General features: G+C 38.7%; 1 protein-coding gene and 1 pseudogene across 3 annotated transcripts in view; one reads left to right on the top strand and one right to left on the bottom strand.

The window, feature by feature from the left end:
* ACBD6 (acyl-CoA binding domain containing 6) overlaps positions 1–14,996 on the top strand; it is a 220,352-nt gene that overhangs the window by 178,999 nt on the left and 26,357 nt on the right. The gene's annotated exons all lie outside the window — the stretch shown is intronic.
* Positions 7,229–7,888, bottom strand: LOC113932892 (annotated as a pseudogene).

The following is a 14,996-nucleotide window of genomic DNA, read 5'->3' as shown; positions in this document are numbered from 1 at the left end:
TTATCACTTTTGATGTTTTCTTATCTTTTTTCCTATAGGTAGATAACACATTTTAAAAATAAACATGGGATCATCCTGTCCATAGTAGTTTTTTTTTTTTTAAAGATTTTATTTATTTGACAGAGAGAGACACAGCGAGAGAGGGAACACAAGCAGGGGGAGTGGGAGAGGGAGAAGCAGGCTTCCCGCCAAGCAGGGAGCCTGATGCGGGGCTCGATCCCAGGACCCTGGGACCATGACCTGAGCCGAAGGCAGATGCTTAATGACTGAGCCACCCAGGCGCCCCTCATCCTGTCCATAGTTTTTAACCTACTTTATTTATCATGACTATCTTCTCTTACCCATAGATAGTCTTTAACATAATTGCTGATGTCTGCCTAGTATCCTGTCATGCAGGTATATCATACTGTACCCATGCCACTGGTAAGATGCTTGGGTTATTCTCTTTTGCAATATATTAGCAAGAATGCAAACTCCATGAGCACAGAGACTAGAACTAGTTTATGTATCATTGTGGCCCTCATATGGAGGCTTTCAGAAAATAGGTGTTTAATTCTCATACCCTTCCTTGTCTGTACATGTGCAGCTAAACATGCCAGGAGAAAAATACACAACTGTGCTCACTTTAGTTATGACCATTAATCTCAAGTGCTGCCCAGCATTCACACTACATGTCCTTACTTCATTAACTCTTCCATTCTGTTAGATAACTCTCATTAACTCTTCTCTCCTTAAAATCCAAACATCTCCTTCCTCATCCTCACTTTCTGCTGATGACCTTTCTTCCCATTTAACTGAGGAAACATGCATCATTTAAAAAAAAAAAAAACTTCCACAAGTTCCCACTGTCATATCTACCCACCTCCCTGCATCTGTGCTTATGTAGACCTCCTTCTGTCCTATGAGCATGTATGAACTTACAGACCTCCATCCCTCCTGTGAGTATGTATGAACTATCTGTGCTCCAAAAGCGAGGCCCTCTCTTAGGTACGATCCCATCCTACTCAAGGATCTTACTCCACATGTCCTTTTTTGCACTATCAGTCTTCCCTCTTTTCTGTATAAATTCCATGAGCGTGTTACAGATATGCTACTATCTCTGCCCCATTTAAGTGTCCATGTACCACCCCATTTCATTCTTTATGGCAAAATTCCATGAAAGAGTTGTTTATGCTCTTAACTCCTCCTTTCCCATTATCTCTTGGACCCACTTGAAGTAGATGTTCACTTCCACCCTTCTTCTAGTTCTTATCAGGAAAACCCACTAACTTCCACTTTGTTAAATCCAATGATCACTTTTCAGTTCTTACCATACCTGACCTATCAGCAGCATTTGGCACAATTGATTACTCCTTCTCAAAATACGTTATATTCTCTTATGTTTCAGGACATTACACTCATCTGCTTTTCTTACTACCTTACTGGCCTTCTCAGTTCCTTTGGCTCATTCCTCTCAGTAGTTCCTTTTCAGTTCCTTTGGTTGCCTCTTTTCCTCTCTTGTTTTGGGAGGCCCTAGAGCTCAAACTTTGTATCTCTTTTTCTCTCTGTACCCAATTCTTTGGTGATCTTATCCAGTCTCTGGGCTTTAAGTATATGCTCACAACTCTCAAACTTACATGTCCAGCCCATACCTCTCTCCTTCAGATGTATCTCTAACTGCCTACATGACATCTCTCTTAGATGTCTGATAGACATCCCACACTTAATGTGTCCAAAACCAGACTCCTGATCTTACCCATGAAACCTCCTTTGCCCCAAGTCTTTCCCATCTTAGTTAATGGCAATTACGTCCTTGTTGCTCAGGCCAAATTCTTGGTGAAATTCTTACCTTCTCTCTTCTTGCATTAACACCCAATCTGTCAGCAAATCCTATCCCTTCTGTCTTCATAATATGACCAGAATCTGACCACTTCTCACCTTGCCTTCTGCTAACATTTTGGCCCAAGTGCCCCTCATTTCTTACCCAGATGGTTAAAATAAGCTTCCTGTCTGGTCTTCCCACTTCCCTTCAGTCTATTCTCAACCTAGCGCCAGGGTAATCCTCTTAGCTCATAAGTGAAGTCAAGTTACTCCTCTGCTTAAAACCCTCCAGTGACCTCTTACTGAATTCACAATAAAAGCTAGAATCCTTAAAATGGCCTACAAGGCCCTATGCCATCTGGCCCTCTGTTACCTCTCACACCTCATTTACTGTTACTGATCTAACTTGCTCCCTCTGCTGCTGTCACACATTGGCACCGTTTTAGTTCCTGAAACATGCCAGCACAGGACCATTTCAGGGCCTTTGTACTTGCTCATCTTGCTCCCTCTATTGTTTTCCCCCCAGATATTCATACAGCTTGTTCTTTCACCATTTTCACGTTTTTCACCACCACCCCCCATAATTTTTCCAGTAAGGCCTGTGTTTTCCAGTAAGACCTTATTTTAAATTGAAATCCATTCTACCCTGCCTTCAGCATCCCCTATCTTTTCCTGCTTTATTTTTCTCTACATCATGTATTATCATCTAACATATTGTGTATTTTCCTTCCTTAGTTTATTTTCTCTATCCCCTCTTCCAAAACTAGGATGGAGATTTTTGTCTGTTTTTATTTCCTGCATTTAGAACAGTGCCTGGCACTTAATAGGTTCTCAGTAAATATCTGTTAATGAATGAATGTAAGCAGCAACATCCTTGGCAGATAAATATTTGTACAGATCCATGATTGATTTATTCATTCACTCAGTAAAGTGTTTACGTCCTTACTGTGTGCCAGATTCTGTCCTAGGTACTAGGACATAAGTCAGAAAGTCAGACAGGGGTCCTATCCCTATAGAGCTCATAATCCAGTGAAGAGACAGATAAATGTGTTTTTAAACTATAAATTGTAATAAGTGCTATGAAAGAAACAACCAGGGAATTGAACTGAAGAATAACACCAGCAGTGAAGGAAGACTTTCTCTACGTGGATGAAAGAGAGGCTGGGACTTGAAGGATGAGGAAGGATCCAGCCACGTGGAGAGCAGGAAGAACGGCATTTATGAGGTCAGATTAGAAAGTTAGGCAGGACTAAATTATGCAGGGTTTCCTAGGCCCAGGGGTTCTCAGAGTAGGGAATGGGAACCCCTGGGAGTCCTGATCTTTTCAAAACTATATTCATAACAACGGTAAGACAGTATTTGACCTGTTTACAGTCACTCACTCATGAGCATGCAGTGGCATTTTCCAGAGGCCCCGTGACATGGTATCATTGTAGACTGAATGCTGAATGAGATATGAATGTCCAGTTATTTTCTATTTAGCCAGGCATTAAGGAGACTTGCAAAAATGTAAAACACTGTCACTCTTCTCACTGTGTTTTCTTCTTTTTCAGAAAATATATTTTCACTTAAAAAATTAAGTTACTTCTGGGGCACCCAGGTGTCTCAGTCAGTTAAGCGTCCAACTCCCAATTTCAGCCCAGGCCATGATCTCAGGGTCTTGAGAGTCTCTCTCTCCCTCTGCACCTCCCCCCACCTGCTCGTATTCTCTCTCTAAAAATTAAAAATAAATAAAATAAAAATAAAAAATTTAGTTACTTCTAGTAAAAGGTAATGATTTTTAAATTTCTCAGTGTTAATTTCTAATATGGTAAATATTGACAGATTTAAACCACATAAACAAAAAAGTCTTTAAAGTCCTCAGTAATTTTGAAGGCTTACTATACAAGGGCCTTGAGACCAGAAAAATTTTTTTAATTTTTTATTGTTATGTTAATCACCATACATTACATCATTAGTTCTTGATGTAGTGTTCCATGATTCATTGTTTGTGCATAACACCCGGTGCTCCACGCAGAACGTGCCCTCCTCAATACCCATCACCAGGCTAACCCATCCCCCCACCCCCCTCCCCTCTAGAACCCTCAGTTTGTTTTTCAGAGTCCATCGTTGAGACCAGAAAGTTTAAGAAATAGGTCATGGTAACCGAGTTTTTTACTTTATTCTAAGAGCAATAGAAAACTACTGAAGGATATTAAACCAAGGTGGTGATGAGAGCTAATTTAACTTTTGAAAAGGTCACTCTCTCTGCTGTGTGAGGAATAGACCGCAGTGGGTCAGCAGTGGGAGGAGGCAGGAGCACAAATCTGAAGGCCCTGCATTAGTCCCAGTAAGAAGTGATGGAGGCCTGGACGGAAGTGGAGCATTGGTGTGCTAGGATTGCCATAACAAAGTGCTACAAACTAGGTGGCTTAAAAAATAGGAACTTATTGTTAGTAGGGCCATTCTTCTTCTGCAACCTCTAGGGGAGAATCCTTCCTTGCCTCTTCAAGCTTCTAGTGTTTGCCAGCAATCCTTGGCATTCCTTGGTGTATAGATGCATAACTCCAGCCTTTTTTTGAATAAGAGCACAGTCTGGGGCACTGGGAACTGGGACTTTAACATATGATGGGGGGTGGGTAGGCCATGGGGATGAAGAGAAATGAAGATGTGTATTTTGGAAGTAGAACCAGAAGGAGTTGCTGATTGATTAGATATATAAAGATAAGGAAAAGAGAAGGCAAGGATGGACCTCACATTTCTGGCTTGAGAAGCTAGATAAACAGTAGACCCAAATGACATGTCGTTTATTAACATGAACACTTGCGGATGGGACCATGTTTCTCGAGATAAATTTCCAGAAGTAGAGTTGCTAGGCCCCCATTTTCTTAAGTATGCTCATGCATTTGTTCTTTCAGATATGCTTTAGCATTACTAGTATTGTTTTAGCATTATTTAGTATTATCCTGTCAGATGCTCCTGATTTAAACACCAGATATAGTAAAATTGTAGCCCAATCCACCTAGGTATTCAAAGAATTTAGGCAAAAAGAAAATAAAAATAGGAAGGGAGAACACATGCCCTGAAAGAAGTTCTCATGGTCAAAGTGACATAGTAAGAGTTGACCAAGTCCTTTGAGATCCAAAAAGTATTTCAAATTAAACTTCTCGAAGGGAACTCTGGCTATATTTAGTACCATATGGTGATGTTTACTACAGTTTCCCCTGCTGGATGAAAAGCTGGCCTCAGGTAAAAATGTCTAAGTTCCCTAAGGAACCTGATGAGGTGAAAGATGTCACGTTCTATTGCTAGGCAACATCACATATAAAAATGACCTTCTGACTGGTAAATTACATCTGGGCTGGGAGGAACTGCAAAGGAGTGATAAATATTTGATGGGGGCACTGCACTTTGGACTGTCCTGAGTTTCATGTAATTGGCGTATCCATTGTGGAACCCTAGAAGCTGTTGTTACAAGATACAGTGCCTCCTATAAAACAGCAGGGCTTCTAAGTCCGGTTAGACTCCACATCCACTTGTATGGATTTCTTCTCGTCTCACCTGAGCTGCATCTCCTAGAGAAAAGATAACTCCTGGATGGCTAGGCAAGCTGTCACATGAATTACTGCGAGGCCTCCATCTGACAACTGCCCTGCTGGCAAGTTCTGAATGGTTTCTGTCTGCAGTCCTGAATAAACTGATGCCAAGTGTACTCAGCGGTAGCTTTAGGAGTCTGAATCTTAGGTGAACCTAAGAGGACCATCTTGTGGACGCGGCAGATACATTATCCATTCCCTAGTTTCAGCCGCTCACTCACACTGTGCCTCTCTTACTCCAGTCCCTCTCTCTAGCACTTTCCCTAACATTCTGAAGTTAGTGCAGTCATCTCAGCTTCAGTTCCGAAAACAGACATGTTCTCGAGAACATTTGCATAGAGGTGAGTCCTCACGTTTGCCTTAAGAGGGATGAGTAATCGGTACACTCTGCCTTTGATTGCTCTCCTCTCAGTCATTTTCTTGTCACATTCCACGATTTTGTGGAGGATTAGACAAGTGTCCAGAGACAGAAAGAAAGCAAGTGAAACAGTGACATCCGACTTCTTCAGAGGCTCGTTAACCCATCATCCTCAGGTCTCTAGGAAGTGACTTTCAAGCCCCACACGTGGGGGCGCCTTCTGGTGACAGTGCTGGCAACTGGTGCCAAGTGTTCAGGGGCTCCAAGTTGGTCCCCTTCTCAGCCAGAGCTTTCTGTTTGCCTCAATTACTTGCCACTCCAGATTCCCTGCGAACAAACTTTCCAGAGTGTAAAAAATACACCTACAGTGAAAATCACTGACCAAGAGAATGAAGCCCAGCACTCAAGGTAAAATAAACAGATCTGTGACAAAGCTTACTACAGATCATGTTGTAAGACCATCCCAGTCCATCACTCAGACTGTTTTGTAATTTTAGACACCACTTGAAGAACTTACTGATCTGATTACCAGCCCTCAGCAGAAGTAGACAATGTTAGGAGTTTAGGCACGTTGTCAGTAATAAAGAATATTTGATGATCTTGTGACGAGAAAAAGCTGTAAAAAAAAAAAAAACTAAAGTAAAAATCAACGAAAAGCAAACGTAGTCTGGGGTCATTTAATGGAAGACAAATAACTTTCTATATCTTCATGTCCTATGAAGGCATCATTTATATTATAGCATGTATAATAAATGATGTTTTTTCACTAATTTGAAAAGATAGTGTGCACCCCTTTGTTTACTGCAGCATTATTTACAATAGCTGTGATAGGGAAACAACTTAAGTGTCCATCGATACATACATAGATAAAGAAGATGTGGTATATATGTGTAGTGGAATATTATTCACCCATGAGAAAGAAGGAAATCCTGCCAAATGCAACAACAGGGATGGACCTAGAGGACATTACACTACGTGAAATAAGTCAGACAGAGAAAGATAAATACCATATGATTTCACTCATGTGTGGAATCTAAAAACACAAGTAAAGAAATAAAACAAACAGATGTATAGATACAGAGAACAAGCTGATGGTTGCCAGAGGGGAGAGAGGTTGGGGAGAATGAGTGAACTAGGTAAAGGGGATTAAGAGGTACAGACTTCTGGTTTTATTTTTTAATTTTTTTTTTTTTTTGAGAATGATGATTCAAAGGCAGACTTGTAGGGAAATCATATTTAGGAGAAAGAAGGCAGATGCAGCCTCTGAAGGGAACTGTTCTAATTATTACCTTAAAAAGTAAAGTTTTTTAACTAAATTCAAGGACATAAGACAAAGCACTACTTTAAAATCACAATGACTGAACAGTTAGGTGAAAAACATAGCTGAAATAGGAAAGGGGAATGGACTTCAGAATAATCTTAAATTGGGACAATGATTCTTCAGTCCTAGATGTTTCTGTTATCTGAATGTCCTGAATCATACCATTTCCTTTTTTACCTCCCACAAGGTCTTCACTGAAGTCGCAAAGCAGTATTCTCACAGAACTAAATAATAGTTGTCATTTTGTTAGGATTCAAAATTTCAATCCAGTAGCCATCGGGATCTTGGATAAATGCCAGGCCTTTCGTTTTACCATCGTCAGGTTTCTTCACAAATTTGACTCCCAGCTCTTCAGATCTTTTACAAGCACCATGTACATCAGGAACAGCGATTCCAATGTGACCAAATCCTCGAGGGTCTGAGTTGCCACTGTGGTAACTCTGGGTCTCATCATCTTCCGTGCCCCAGTTGTGTGTCAGTTCAAGGGTAGCTTTCTGGGGAATACCCATGCTACTTTTTCATCTTTATCTTTTGGGATGTCATTTTTTCCCTCATAAGCCAAGAAATACAGTGAGAATTTCATGATGGGAAAATCTAATTTTTGGAGTAGCGTCATTCCAAGAACTCTAGTATAAAAATCCAGTGACTTCTTAGGATCCTTAATTCGTAGCATGGTCTGCTGCAACAGAAAATCCTTAGTGCTGGGATCCAGGTCGGAGCAGCAACCGAGGGCAGCCTCGTCGGTGAGGCCGCTGGATGCGGGCTGTGGTTCTGCCATGGCCGCACTGTTGTTTCACAGACTACAGTACGGAGAACACCGCAACCACCCACACTCCTCCCGGCCCGGGTCCAGACTTCTGGTTTTAAAATAAATAAGTCACAGGGATGAAAAGTGCAGCATGAAGAATAGTCAATTATATTGTAATAGCATTGTGTGGCGACTGCACTTCATTTGTGATAAACATTCATAATGTATATAAATATCGAATCACTATTCTGTACACCTGAAACTGATGTTATGTATTGACTATGCTTAAGTTTCTTAAAAAACAGGATGTTTTTGTTTACTCGTATTCCCAGATGTTTACTTGCTGCCAGACATCAAGGGCCATCATCCATTTATAATGATAACTCTGATTCAAGAGAAGGTTAACTTACTTCCATGTTCTCCGTGCAAAGTGATAAGGAGAAGTAAGATATTTTAGAAGGTTTATAGGAGTGGTGTTTTTATTTTTATTTTTTTTATTTTTTTTAAATTCAATTAACTAACATATATTATTGGTTTCAGAGGTACAGGTCTGTGATTCATCAGTCTTACATAACACCCAGTGCTCATTACATCACATGTCCTCCCCAGTGCCCATAACCCAGTTACCCCATCCCCCTACCCCCTCCCCTACAGCAGCCCTCAGTTTGTTTCCTATGGTTAAAAGTCTCTCACGGTTTTTCTTCCTCTCTGATTTCATCTTGTTTTATTTTTTCCTCTCTTCTAGGGGTGGTGGTTTTAATGTTTGTATGCTCAAAGGGTAATATTCCAATTATTTGAAAAACCTCCTGACAGGTTTTACACTCTGTAAAGATACCAGTTACATGAAGTATTATTGTACCTACTTTTTTCCCCCCAAGGAAGAAAAGAGTATGCCTATAACCTTCAAGTGAAGGTTTAATTCATGTATCTAGAAAAATTCTTAGAAAAATAATCATAAAATACATTTTCAAAATTCTAAATTGTGAGCTTACTTTTAATCATATTCTGTTACAGAGTCACAGATCTCATAAGGAGAGGCAGTACATTCCAGGCTTAGAAATAATATAAAAATTACCCAAAATTAAATTACTAATTCATAATTTTTATCACTACTTCTAATTTTTCACAGTTAATTTTCTTGTGTGCCTCCCTTATCATGCATTCACTTGAAATACTATTTTTAAAATAAAATTCATATTTTAAATATCAAATTACTGGGTAAGAACAAAATCTCTCATTAGCCACATGGGAAAATCCATCCCCTCTATGTAGCTCTGTTATTATGATTTTAATGGTTCGTGCTGCCTTACTACAGTATCTTTAGAACTAATATTGGTAGAGATGATAGATCGAGTCTGAATTGAATTAGAGTATCAATATCACTATGGTCACAAAAATAGAAATCCAGTAATACTCAGAATTTTCTGCTCACAGAGAACATCTAGGAAGCATGTTATTTCTGTGCCTGTAAATTTACATCTTTTTTTTATCGCATTCCCTATGCTGTACTTTTCATCTCCATGATGTATTTTTTTTATAACTGGAAGTTTATACCCCTTAATCTTCCTTATCTATTTCACATGTTCCCCACCCATCTCCCTTCTGACAACCATCAGTTCTCTGTATTTAAGAGTCTGGTTTTTTGTTTGTTTCTTTGCTTGCTTGTTTGTTTTGTTTTTTAGATTCCACATATAAGTGAAATCATATTGTATCTGTCTTTCTTTGATTTATTTCACTTAGCATAATACCCTCTAGGTCCATCCATGTTGTCACAAATGGCAAGATCTCATTCTTTGTATGGCTGAGTAATATTCCCTAGTATGTATGTATGCATCTATGTATGTATGTATATACTGTATCTTCTTTATTCATTCATCTGTCAGTGGACACATGAGTTGCTTCCCTATCTTGGCTTCTATAAATAATGTTGCAAAAACACCGGGGTGCATATATCTTTTCAAACTAGTGTTTTCATTTTCTTTGGGTAAATACCTAGTAGTGGTATTACTGGATCATATGGTATTTCTATTTTTAATTTTTTGAGGAACCTCCATATTGTTTTCCACAGTGGCCACACCAATTTACATTCCCACCAACAGTGCATGAGGGTTCCTTTTTCTCCACATCTTTGTCAACACTTGTTATTTCTTGTCTTTTTTATGCTAGCCATTCTGACAGGTGTAAGGTGATATCTTATTGTGGGGTTTAAAATTTTTCTTTAATTTATTTTTATTTTTTGTTTTATATTTTTTAGAGAGAGAGAGAGAGAGAGATTATGAGCGGGGGCAGAGGGAGAGGGAGAAAATCTTAAGCAGACTCTGTGCTGAGTGCAGAACCCGATATGGGGCTTGATCTCACAACCCTGAGATCATGACCTGAGCCAGAATCAAGAGTTGGACATTTAACCTACTGAGCCACCCAGACACCCATTATTGTGGTTTTTGATTTGCATTTTCCTGATGATCAGTGATGTTGAGCATCTTTTTCATGTGTCTGTTGGCCATCTGTATGTCTTTTCCAAAGGTCCTCTGTTCATTTTAATTGGATTATTTGTTTTCAGGGGATTGAGTTGTATAAGTTCTTTAAAAAAAAAAAACAACTACTCTTTTATTTTCCAACAAAGGGTTGGGGGTTTTTTGTTTTTGAGTACAGTTGACACACAATGTTACATTAGTTTCAGGTGTACAAGATAGTGATTCAACTTCTCTATATGTTATTCTATGCTTACCACAAGTGTAGCTGCCATCTATCTGTCACCTACAATGATATAACAATGTCATTGACTATATTCCCTATACTGTACCTTTTATTCCTGTCGTATTCATTCCATAACTTTGTTTTTCAGATATTAATCCCTTGTTGGATATATCATTTACAAATATCTTCTCCTATTCAGTAGGTTGCCACTTTATTTTGTAGATGGTTTCCTTTCCTGTGTAGAAGCTTTTTATTTTGATGTAGTCCCAGTAGTTTGTTTTTGCCTTTGTTTCCCTTGCCTCAGGAGACCTATCTAGAGAAATATTGCTAAGGCTGATGTCAGAGAAATTACTGCCTGTGTTTTCCTCTGGGAGTTTTATGCTTTCAGGTCTCACATTTAGTTGTTTAGCCCATTTTGTTTATTTTTATTTATGGTGTAAGAAAGTGGTCCAGTTTCATTCGTTTGCATGTAGCTGTCCAGTTTTCCCAGCACCATTTATCAAAGACTATTGTATATTCTTGCCTTCTTTGTCATAGATTAATTGACCATATAAGCATGAGTTTATGTCTGGGCTCTCTATTCTGTTCCTCTGATCTATGTGTCTGTTTTTGTGCCAGTCCCATACTGTTTTGGTTACTATAGCTTTGTGGTATATCTTGAAATCTGGGATTATGACTTCAGCTTTGTTCTTCTTTCTCAAGATTGCTTTGGCTCTTCAGACTTTTTTGTAGTTCCATACAAATTTTAGGATTATTTGTTCTCATTCTGTAAAAAAAAAAAAAAAAAAAAATGCTGTTAGTATTTTGATAAGGATTGCATTGAATCTGTAGATTGCTTTGAGTAGTATAGACATTTTAACGATATTGGTTCTTCCAGTCCATGAACATGGAATATCTTTTGATTTGTTTGTGTTGTCCTCAATTTCTTTCATCAGTGTTTTATGGTTTTCAGAGTATAGATCTTTCACCTCCTTGGTTAAGTTTATTCCTAGGTATTTTATCCTTTTGGTACAATTATTAATGGGATTGCTTTCTTAATTTCTCTTTGTGCTGCTTCATTATTAGTGTATAGAAATGCAACAGATTTATGTATATTAATTTTGTATCCTGCAATTTTACTGAATTCATTTATCAGTTCTAATAGTTTTTGGTAGAGTCTTTATGTTTTTCTCTATATAGTGTTGTATCATCTGCAAATAGTGACAGTTTCATTTTTTCCTTACCAGTTTGGATGCTTTTTATTTCTCTTGTCCAATTGCTGCAGCTAGGACTTCTAGTACTATGTTGAATAAAATGGTGAACATGGACCTCTTTGTCTTATTCCAAATCTTAGAGGAAAAGCTCTCAGTTTTTCACCATTGAATATGATGTTAGCTGTAAATATGATAGAAATATGGCTCTTAATTCAATTTGATAAACTGCTTTTAACAGTAGGAAAAAAATCAACTTGGCTATAGAGTTTTATGCACAGGAAACAGTAGTATTATCAGTGGTTTAATGTTAAAGGGATAAAATAAAGTTTCCTGTATATCAGTTCTGAACAAAATATTTAATATTTTCATTAATACTTCATTTGGTAAAATTAAATATATTTCTTATGTTTGATAGGGTACCCAATCTGGAGATAGAAGAAAACTAAGTCTTTAAACAAATAATTAATAAAATGGAGACATGATCAAAATAAAGTAAGAAAAGATTAGTGCAGAATACATGTGGGGAGAGAAATAATCTGTATAAATTCAAGAGAGACCAATTTGCTGTGTGCACGTATAGAAGAAAAAGAATCTAGAAATCAAACTGAATATAGTAGTCATTTAGCACTTAGTTAACTGTAAACTGAGTCTCCTGTTCATTGTTTAGTCCCTTATTGCATTACAATACTGATGTTATACTTTACACTATAGGAATTACATGGAGATTTTTTTTTAATTCAGGTAAAAGAAAAAAGGTAGGTCAAGAAATTAAAGAATAAACGAATGAGTAAAGATGAAAGTAATACTTTCATTCTCTCATTTCATGAACATTTATTGAGCATACACTATATGCAAGATACTGTGATAGGCACTGGGTAAAAGACATAGTACTTGCCTGCAAGAAGTTCACCGTCTTAGTGGAAGAGACAGGTAAGTACATATAGTATGCTCTGCCCAGTAGTAGAAAAAGGGGCACCTAACCCCACCTGAGAAGTTGGGGAAGTTTCCTGAAGAAGCTGAATTGTGTCTTAAAGGTTAAGGGATTTCCTTTTCCTACAAGATTCCAGACTAAATACTCTGAAAATTCTGCCACCACAAAACACCCAGCAACGCAAAATAAAATATAACAAGCATCCCTTTAAATACATAGCAGAGCTTTTAAAAAAGCAAGGTAATTCTCCAACGGCTCAAACAAACACAGCCAAGAAACAAAATTGTAAGTCTTATAACTTTAAAAAACCCAAAGCTTTAAAAAGAAGGTGATAAGTTTAAACCAACACTAGGCTGCCCTGAAAGGATTTGCCAGTCTCAATACCAATGAGATAGAGATCTGAAAGAACACCAACAACCATCAGGGAAAAGGTAGACTAAAATAATCTGCCCACCAATGCAAAGTTAACGTGAAGAGTTTGTCTTGGCCTGAGTTCCAGGCCCAGGGGTGGGAGAAAGGTTTGCCCTTTTAAAATTTACACCAACTTGGGGTGCCTGGGTGGCTCAGTCGTTAAGTATCTGCCTTCGGCTCAGGTCATGATCCCAGGGTCCCGGGATCGAGCCCCGCATCGGGCTCCCTGCTCTGCAGGAAGCCTGCTTCTCCCTCTCCCACTCCCCCTGCTTGTGTTCCCTCTTTCACTGTGTCTCTCTCTGTCAAATAAATAAATAAAAATCTTAAAAAAAAATTTACACCAACTAATTGTTCAAAATCCTCAAGCTAAGAAATCAACATAGAGACTGATAGTATCTCTGTGGTACCCAGCAGAAACAAAAGCAAGATCATTCTGGAGGGACAGACCCTCAATCCAGTGAACACAGCACAGAATTTTTCGTACTTAAAACCCCACTCAGAAAAAGAAAATCGAAGCTGTTAGCATCACAATTCTGGATTTCAAGCTATATTACAAAGCTGTAAACATCAAGACAGTATGGTACTGGCACAAAAACAGACACATGGATCAGTGGAACAGAATAGAGAACCCAGAAATGGACCCTCAACTCTGTGGTCAACTAATCTTGGACAAAGCAGGAAAGAATGTCCAGTGGAAAAAAGACAGTTGGTTCAACAAATGGTGTTGAGAAAATTGGACAGCCACATGCAGAAGAATGAAACCAGACCATTTCCTTACACCATATACAAAAATAGACTCAAAATGGATGAAAGACCTAAGTGTGAGACAGGAATCCATCAAAATCCTAGAGAAGAACACAGGCAGCAACCTCTTTGACCTCGGCCGCAACAACTTCTTGCTAAACATGTCTCCAAAGGCAAGGAAAATAAAAGTGAAAATGAACTATTGGGACTTTGTCAAGATAAAAAGCTTTTGCACAGCAAAGGAAACCGTCAACAAAACCAAAAGACAACCTACAGAATGGGAGAAGATATTTGCAAATGTCTTATCACATAAAGGGCTAGTATCCAAGATCTATAAAGAACTTACCAGACTCATCCCCCAAAAAACAAATAATCCAGTCAAAAATGGGCAGAAGACATGAACAGACATGTCTCCAAAGAAGACATACAAATGGCCAACAGACACATGAAAAAATGCTCCACATCACTCGGCATCAGGGAAATACAAATTAAAACCACGAGATACCACCTCACACCAGTCAGAATGGCTAAAATTAACAAGTCAGGAAACAACATATGTTGGCGAGGATGCAGAGAAAGGGGAACCCTCCTCCACTGTTGGTGGGAATGCAAGCTGGTGCAGCCACTCTGGAAAACAGTATGGAGGTTCCTCAAAAAGTTGAAAATAGAGCTACTCTATGACCCAGCAATTAGACTACTAGGTATTTACCCAAAAGATTCAAACAGTGATCTGAAGGGGCACCTGTACCCCAATGTTTATAGCAGCGGTGTCCACAGTAGCCAAACTATGGAAAAAGCCCAGATGTCCATTGACAGATGAACGGATAAAGAAGAGGTGGGGTGTATATATATAAATATACACAATGGGATGTTACTAAGCCATCAGAAAAAAATGAAATCTTTTTTTTTAAGTATTTTTTATTTATTCATTTGAGACATTTGAGAGAGCAGGAGCAGTGGAGAGAGGCAGAGGAAGAGGGAGAAGCAGACTCCTGCTGAGCAGGGAGTCCTATATGGGGCTCGATCCCAGGACCTGGAGATCATGACCTGAGCCAAAGGCAGACACTTAACCATCTGAGCCACCCAGGCGCCCCAGAAAAAAATGAAATCTTACCATTTGCAACGACATGGATGGAACTAGAGGGTATTATGCTAAGCAAATTAAGTCAGTCAGTGAAAGACAATTACCATGTGATTTCACACATATGTGGAATATAA

The sequence above is a fragment of the Zalophus californianus genome, chromosome 10, assembly GCF_009762305.2.
Source record: "Zalophus californianus isolate mZalCal1 chromosome 10, mZalCal1.pri.v2, whole genome shotgun sequence".
NCBI classification, from domain to species: domain Eukaryota; kingdom Metazoa; phylum Chordata; class Mammalia; order Carnivora; family Otariidae; genus Zalophus; species Zalophus californianus.
Note: the sequence above shows the minus strand (reverse complement) of the source record. Positions and strands in the feature narration are given on the sequence as shown.